Here is an 8,736-nt window from a genome sequence, read left to right on the forward strand (position 1 = left end):
CCTGGGAATGCTTGGGAGGGGCTGGAGGGGTTGTCTCTGTCCCTGTCTCTGTCCCTGTCCCTGTCACCCCAGGCCATTTCCCAGAAGGGCCTCCATCATTCTCACACCAGGGAATGCAGGGAATGCAAGGGGGTTCTCCCTCCCTCTCGCCCCTGTGCCCAGGGGTGCTCGGGGCAGTCTCTGTCCCTCTCAGCCCAGGGAATGCTCGGGGGTCTCTGTCCCCTCACTCTAGGGGATGCTCGGGTGGTCTCCATTCCTCTGGCCTCAAGGAATGCCTGTGCAGGGCTGGGGACCAGGGGCTCTGTGTCCCTCTCACCGCTGAGGGTGCTCGGGGCTGGGGGGCTCTCCGACCTTCTCACACCTGGTGAAGGTGCAAATGAGACCATGAGAACGCAACCTGTGGATCTGCTCGAACTTGGATTGTACTGAACAAGAAATGGAAAGGAGTGAGGGAGAGAAAGAAATCAGAAATGTTCTCAGAGAGAAAGAAATAGGAAAAGGCTCCGGCCCGGACTCTGCAGCTTCCCGGGTCACCCGCAGGGCATAGCACCTTTCACAATTCCAGCCAATCAGAAGAGGCGCTAACCAATTTCCAGCCAACCAGAGCTTTTCTTGCCGATGACTCACCGGTTGCCAGGCGGACCCGCAGAGCCCAGCGGCCCGGGAGCGGAATTTGGGGCTCGGGCCGGGGGGACGGATCCGCCCCGGGAGGGTCCCCGAGCCCCCTGCCCAGCCCTGGGGCCGATCGGGGGCTCCCCCACCCAGCAGCCGGTGCTGCGGGGCCGCAGGGCAGAGCGGTGGGAAAGGGGGGTCCGGGCTGGGAGCGAAGGAAATGCGGGAGGAAGAGGAGAGAGAGGCAGAGCAGGAGCGGGAGCGGGAGAATCGCGGCGCTCGCAGCGCCCGCACGCCGAGCCTGCAGCACCCCCTGCCCCGGGAGCATCGTCCCCAGCCCCGAGCCGCAGGTGAGGGCGGAGGCCGAGGTCGCCCCGGCTCCAGCCAGGGGTCTCCGGGAGGATTTTTTGGAGAGTGTTCGGAGCCGGCAGATCCCGGACTCGAGCCCCGGATATCTCCGGGCTCCCCAAGAGGAGCTTTTTCGGGGGGAAAAGAGCCGCGATCGCCCCTCGGGAGGGTCCCGGGGGGTCCACGTGGAGATGGCCTGGTACCGACGGGGCGGGACATTGGATTTGGGGCTCCCTGTGAGAGCCGGGGCTGTGGAACGGGAGACCCCCGGGTCGGGGAGAGGGGAAGGGGCGATACCGGAGCTGGGGGACCCCCGGCAGCCCGGAGATGAGGCGGGGACGGGACCCCCTGACCCTGACAGGGGTGTCCTGGGGTGACTTCATGATGCTCGTACCCCCATCGGTCCGTTTAGCCCAGAAATGAGTTCTGCACCTTTAAGGCTGGTGCTGAGAGCGAAGAGGAGGAGGAAGAAGCTTCAGTTTGTTTTCACACACTGCACTCACTCCTCCACATTCTGGCTCCTGGGCTGTTGTGATGCCTTAAGGAGCTGGAACAGAGGCCAGACGGAGCTAAGAGGAATAAAGTGGATTTTTACTGAAATGCCTTCAAAGGCCACACCCTGGCAGTACCGGATCCACAGCTGTGCCTCTGCCTGAATGGCTCCAACCTGGGAGCAAAAGAGGGCTTGGTCATGAGATCTCACACTTTAACAAGTTTTAATCCATTTGTATATAGAAGTTAACTGCTCAATTAATAGTTTCAAATTATGAAGTTACATCTTCCTCGCTTGCTTGCCTGCTCTCTTCTTTCCACGTTGTTTATGCTTTGGGCCTGAAGTTTGAAGAGATTGTCCTTGAGTCTCCAGCTAGAAGAGGATTGTTTTTTCTTCACCACCCTGTGAAAAGATCCCAGTAACACTTAACATAAAGCTAAAAGCTGTACATCAAAACAGAACGGAAAAATTTAAAAGCTAAGGTATCTGTTGTCTGTGGACAGACAGACAGCAGGACAGAGCTCTCCTTTGCTTTTAGTTAGTTTTAGCTCCTTGAGGCAGAGAAGTTCCCCCAACTGTGGTTTTTCTTTTTCTTTGGAGCTGTTTAAATCTGCTCTGCACTGAACACCCAGAACACCACAGGCAGCTCCCACCTGTGGCCCACCTGGCCGATCCTGAGCCGGGGCAGTTCCAGTGCCGGAGGGACTCATAAGAGACTTAAAGAGACTGAAAGAGACTGAGTGAGCCGAGCTACAGCCCACAGAGTGACTTTCTGAGTTTGTCATGTATTTTGCAGTGGCAAGAGGTTTTATTTTTTATTATTGTTCATTTTTTGTGCTGGTGAATGCTTTGCCTGTTAAATAAACAAGTTTTTTCCCCTTTTCACCATGGAAATATTTTCTCAATCTAGTTGGGGGAGGGGCCGCTTGAATCTGCTTTCTAGAGGAAACTCTTTTAGAGATTTTCTCCCAAATTTGCCCTAATCCAGGACAGGGTGGTGGGAAGAGGGGAGAGCCCCAAGTGACTGGACTGGGGTGAGGCTGGAGAGGGGGACCCCAAAACACCCAGCATCCCTAAGAAGGACCCTGGAGAGGGGAGATCCCCAGTGCCCATGGGATCTCCAGCAGCCCTGAGATGGGGGACCACCAGAAGCCCAGAGACTGGAAATGGGAAAATCCTGGTGGCTTTTTTTGATTCACTCTTGATTTTTGAAGGTTTTTATGGACACCAGATGACATCTAGTGATGGACTTGGGTGGGAGGAATCCCCAGCCCAAGGCATTCACACCTTGTTTTTCCCCAAACCAGGATTTCCCATTTGCAAACCTTGGTAAGATGGAGGAGCAAAAGGCTGTGAGGAAGAGGAAGGAGCCCTGGGTCACCCAGGCAGGTGAGGAGGAAGTCAGTGCCCGTTTCCCCCTCTCTCCTGCTCCATCTCCCAGCCCAGCCTGGCCCCTGGCTGCAGGACAACCCCGGTGCCAATGCCGTCCTGCTGGGGATTCACTGGGGGGATCTCCTTGCCCTTCCCTCTGGCACCGAGGCAAATCCCATCCTCTCCTTGTCCTTCCTTTCCCAGACAAGGAGCTGAGGATGGAGACCAGGGAGGACAAATCCCTGCAGTAGAACCTCGTGGAAGAGGCTGTTTTGAGCAGTGCCACGGTGCAGAATTACAATGGGGAAGAAAAGTTCCAGAGATCCCACAAGAGGAGGGGCTCCAAATCCAGCCTAGGGTGCTCCGAGGAGGAAAGATCCACCCTGTGCCAGGAAGGTGGACAGAGCTTCAGTCAGAGCTCAGAACTGGTGGCCCATGAGCAGCTTCATGACAAAGAGAGGCCCTATGAGTGCTTGGACTGTGGGAAGAGCTTCAGGCAGAGATTCAACCTGATCTGCCACCAGAGGATCCACACTGGGGAACGGCCCTATGAGTGCTTGGAATGTGGGATGAGCTTCAGCCACCGGTCCGACCTGGTTGTCCACCAGAGGTTCCACACCCGGGAGAGGCCCTACGAGTGTCCCAGGTGTCAGAAGTGGTTTCACACCAGCACTCACTTCCTTGTACATGAGCGGATTCACACTGAGGAGAGGCCCTTCTGCTGCCCCAACTGCAGGAAGGGCTTCGAGCACAACTCCAACCTCGTCACCCACCGGCACATCCACACTGGGGAGAGGCCCTACGAGTGTCCCCAGTGTGGGAAGAGCTTCTCAGACCGGTCATTCTTTAACTGACACCAACAGAGTCACTGGTAAGGGCAGCTCTGTGAGAGCCCTGCCTGCATGTAGAGCTTCATGCACTGCTCCAGCTCCATCCCCATCAGAGGACCCATGTTGGTCAGAGCCCTGGTGACCCATATTCCCTTTGGTACACAGTGGGAAGTGTCACCCTGGTTTTTTAAGATTTTCTAAGCCTTCTGATGTTGACATTCTTGTAGTGAATTTTCTCACACACTTTCTGTAAATAACTCATTGTTTTTCATTCCTTTATGGAGGAGGAGAGAGTTGATGGACTGTTGGTTTGACCAGTGTCATTGCAGAGGTGTCAATGTCACCTTCCAATCCACTGTCACTTTTGTAAAACTATAAATATTGGAGTCAGAGAATAAAACTCCCCTTTTTTCCCTTCACCTTGAGTGGTGGTGTGCTTGTGTTCTCTCGTGTCCTTCAGCGACATCTGGTGACCCCCGAAGTGTATTGCAGCCAAGGCTGAGACACGGACAGCGGATTGCGGTGCGATTTTCTCCCCCTCCTTTTGGTGCTTTGCCTGCTCTTCCTGGGGCAATGGAAACCTCTGTGGTTTTCCAGGATGATTCCCTCATTTTGGATCTCTGGAGGGGGGTCCTGGAGTGGAAACAGGTGTCTGTTTCCTGGGATGATTTGGAGAGAATGCTTCTGTGGGCCCGAGAGCGAGGTTTTTTTTCGGACCCTGCGAAGGCGTTCGATAAGCAGGAGTGGTCTCTCCTGGGGGTCCACCTCATGGAGGCCCTCTTTGATGATTGCAGTGTGGACGTGGGACCGCTGTTGGTGCAGTGGAAGAAATGTGAGGAGCTTTGGCGGGGGTCTGGTTCTTATACCCCTCGGAGTTCCCAGGGGAGCCCTTCTATCTCGGATGTGGATGAGGAGGAGATTGAGCTCCTGTGTGATGTGGAGTCCCCCTCCCCGCCCCACGACGGTGTGCTGGGGAGTGGCCATTATCCGCCCGGGGTGGATTGGGCTCACAGCCAGCGGGTCCCGGGTCCGCGGGGGCTCTCTGGATTCGGTGGGCCGTCTTCGCCCCGCCTCGCCCTGTGCGGGTGGCGGGGCGGGGAACGGGTTGCCCTCTCTGTGTGCCTTCCTGGCCTTTAAGGGTCAGCCCCCGCCCCGACTTGAGGCTGCTGCGGTGACGACTTTTTGTCCGAACTGCGGTGTGTCCACCACGTTCCCCCTGAGCGCGGTGGGGGTGGGCTCTCCCGCCCCCGAGTCGGGTTCCTCAGCGGGGGGAGCGAATTCGCCCGCCACTGGGTCTGCGCAGCCTGCTGAGCATGCGCAGTCGGTGGAGGCAGTCGGGGGCGGGACGTTGCCCGCCTCTGGGTCTGCGCAGCCTGCTGGGCATGCGCAGCCGGTGGAGGCAGCCGGGGGCGGGGCGTCGGTCGGTACTCCGCCCGGCCCCGCTCCGGTGGGCGGACAGCCCGTCCCTCTCCGTTCGGTGGGGGCGGTGCCCGCTGCGGGACCTTGCGGCTTCGGGCGGGTTCTCATAGGGGGCGTACCCGGCTCCCTTGTGCCGCCCCGCAGTGACGCAGCTCCGCGGGCCGTGCCTCCCTCGGCATCCCACTCCGCCCCCGCATCGGGGGATGGGGCCTCGCACCGGCTTCGTCCGTGGTCGCGCCGGTTTCGTCCGGCGCCGTGCCAGATCTGCGGGCTGTGCCGGCAGCTGCGGCCGCCGAGGCGACCCCTGCCGGGGCTGCAGCGCAGCAGGGGACTGGGGTGTTTACCTTTAGTGCAACTGCTGACGCGGCCGGCGGGAGGCCGGTGGGTGCCCGGCGCCTAGGCGCTTTCTTGTCAGGTCTTTGGACTCTTCCTGCGTGCCGGGTGACCGTGCGTCCGAGGTACCCTGAACGTTTCTGGCCAGAGGCGAAAACCGTGACTGACGAGATGAATGACCTTGTCTCCTCCCGGCATCTGCAGGGTCGGGGGGCGAATTCCTTTGGCTCTGCCGGTGCTGCAGGGGGCGCAGGAACGAGTGGTGTTGCCCCGGTTCCATTCAATCCCTCCCTCTTGTCTCTGGGGGGCCCAAGGGTCGGGACACAGCAGGTGCGGTGGCTTTGCCAGGGCGTCCCCAGGCTTTCCCTGTGCTCAGGGGCGTCACTCATAACACCTGTGAGCCCCTTGCATATAAGCTGGAGAAGGAGCTCCGTGAAGCAGTTGCTCAGCATGGTTTGGGGTCTGCTGAGGTTATGCACATTCTTCGGAGACTTGCTAGGGGGACACGCTGACACCTCACGATGTCCGTTGTGTAGCACATTCTCTTTTTGACCCTGTGCAATTTGGTGTTTTTGAGACCAAGTGGTCTCGTCTGGCGGCCCAAGCGGTGAGGCGGAATGCTGCGCTGGCGCACCCCAGGCGTAGGGTTGTTGTTGACATGCTGATGGGGACAGAGCGTTATGAGGATGTTCAGGGGCAGGTTGGATACTATCCCCTTGTGCTTCAGCAATGCAAAACACTGGGCATAGGGGCGATTGTGCAGACCCTGGAAATGGCTGCTCCGAAGCAGCCGTTTTCAACCGTTTTCCAGGGGGATGATGAGCCTTTTATGGTATTTGTGGGAAGGTTGATTGCGTCCGTGGAGAGGCAGGTGCCTGATCCTCTGGAGAGGGAAGTTACGATTGCAAACCTTGTCAAGTGCAATTGTAATGAAGCCTGTAATAAGGTTATAGTGGCTATGCCTGGTGATCCTAGTGTCTGGGTGATGGCAGAAGCCTGTGCAAACATCATTCCCTCACGTTGGAAGTTGGCCGCTGTGGCTGCCGCTGTGCAGCCGGTCTGGGCAGCACCGCAGGGTGGGCGGCCACAGCAGGGGAATGCGCAGTCTAGCAGGAAGCGGGGGAAGAAGGTGCAGAAGGTCAAATTCCCCATGTTCTTGTGCGGTCAGTGTGGTAGGCCGAATCACATGTCTAACGTTTGTAAGGCGACTTTTCATGCTAATGGCCAGGCTTTACCGGGTTCGGGAAACGTGAAGCGGAGTGCGCAGCAGGAGGGGCGCGCTCAGACACAAGCTTCCCTCCAGACCCAGGTACCAATGGAGGTCTCCTTTGCCGGCTTGCAGCCAGCACCTGCGGATCAGCAGGTGTGGACGTCTGCACCGCAGCAACAGTCGTCTTAGACTCGTCTGAGATACGCAAGGTTCCCCTGGATGCCTTTGGTCCCTTGGGTGGGGGCATGAGTGCTCTCCTTATGGGGAGGTCCAGTGCCACCTTTCAGGGCTCATTGTGCACCTGGGGCTCATTGATGCAGATTTTACAGGACAGATTTGTGCCACGGTCTCCACACCCACTCCCCCTGTCACAATCCCAAAAGGGACACGGCTTGCTCAACTTGTGCCTTTTAAGTCTTCTGTTCACAGGACAGCTGACCGGTCACATGGAGCTACGTGGGGATGGCCCGGTACCGACGGGGCGGGACATTGGTTTTGGGGCTCCCTGTGAGAGCCGGGGCTGTGGAACGGGGGACCCCCGGGTCGGGGAGAGGGGAAGGGGCAATACCGGAGCTGGGGGACCCCCGGCAGCCCGGAGATGAGGCGGGGACGGGACCCCCTGACCCTGACAGGGGTGTCCTGGGGTGACTTCATGATGCTCGTACCCCCATCGGTCCGTTTAGCCCAGAAATGAGTTCTGCACCTTTATGTTATGAACAAAAATTCGGTTAATATTTTTTTTGTGAGAAAGAGTTACAGGGACGCAGCCAGATCTGTCTCTGCCAGTGTTCTTAGTGCTTTGTTATTGTAATACCGTAATATTGTAATATTGTAGCTTATCTCCTCTTTTGTATTAGTAAAAGGCCTGGCTGGGTGGAGTAGATAGCCCTTCCCCGAGGCTGTGCTCTCTTCCAGAATAGGGAAGACACCTGAGAGGGTGGGGGGAGTTATGCAAAGTGACTCCAAAGTCCAGAATGCTTTGTGTGATCACGACTCGAAATGCAATGAGAAAACCCCCAAAACAACGAGCCAAATAAGAATTGAGAGACTAAAGTGGTGTCTGGACATGAGGAGCCAAGTGCTGAGCCTGCAGAGATGCGGAGCCCCTCTCGCCCTGAGCACAGAGTCGTCCCAACGCCGGGACCAGGGGGGCCGCCGAGGCTGAGAGGACAAGATTTGACGGGGACATCATGCCCTAGAGGCTCCCACGAGGACTGGATCCCCCGGCTCTGCTCCTAGGGGGCAGAGCTGCGCATATCCTCCTCCTCTGAGTCTCCCTGGGAGACGCGACGGGGACTGCAGCCCTGCCGAGATGCCCAATCCTGAGCTGATAACTTTTAATAAAGGCATTAAAAAGGAGAAGAAGTCTCCTGGCCCTGTTTATTTCACTTAAAGGCTGGTTCTGAGAGCGAAGAGGAGGAGGAAGAAGCTGCAGTTTGTTTTCAGAAACTGCACTCACTCCTCTACATTCCCGCTCCTGTATGGACACACAGAAGGATAGAGGTCTCCTTTGCTTTTAGTCAGTTTTTAGGTCTCTGAGGCAGAGAAGTTCTCTGGACTTTGATTTTTCTTTTTCTTTGGAGCTGTTTAAACCTGCTCTGGACTGAAAAACCAGAATACCACCAGCAGCTCCCACCTGAGGCCTACCGGGACTGGCCTGGGCCGAGCCACTTCTAGCGCTGGATGGACTGATAAGAGACTGATAATAGACTGATAAGAGACTGATAAGCCACTGATAAGGCACTGATAAGACGCTGAGTGCCTGGAGCTACAACCAAAGGAGGGACTTTCGGAGTTTGTCATCTATTTTGGAGCAGCAGGAGGTTTTATTGCTTAATATTGTTCAAATTTTGTGCTGGTGAATGCTTTGCCTGTAAAATAAAGTTTTTTTGGACTTTTCTCCCTGGAAATATTTTCCCGGATTGGCTGAGGGTGGGGCTGCTGAATCGGCATTCTAGAGGAAACTCCTTTTGGAATGTTTCAACCAAATTTGCCCTTAACCAGGACAGGGTGGTGGAAAGAAGGGGGAACCTCAAGTTGCTGGATTTAGGGGAAGCTGGAGAGGGGGGCCTTGGGACCCCCGAACCTCCCAGAATCCAAAAGCAGGATCCTGGAGAAGA

At 56.8% G+C, this 8,736-nt stretch overlaps 1 long non-coding RNA gene across 1 annotated transcript; it reads left to right on the forward strand.

Moving 5' to 3' along the window:
* Positions 1–647: 647 nt before the first annotated feature.
* Positions 648–4,041, forward strand: LOC141726366 (uncharacterized). Its single transcript, XR_012577623.1, has 3 exons — positions 648–962; positions 2,761–2,842; positions 3,029–4,041. It is a non-coding gene; the product is annotated as an uncharacterized LOC141726366 (long non-coding RNA).
* Positions 4,042–8,736: the final 4,695 nt, after the last annotated feature.

Source organism: Zonotrichia albicollis, chromosome 34, assembly GCF_047830755.1.
Source record: "Zonotrichia albicollis isolate bZonAlb1 chromosome 34, bZonAlb1.hap1, whole genome shotgun sequence".
Taxonomy (NCBI): Eukaryota; Metazoa; Chordata; class Aves; order Passeriformes; family Passerellidae; genus Zonotrichia; species Zonotrichia albicollis.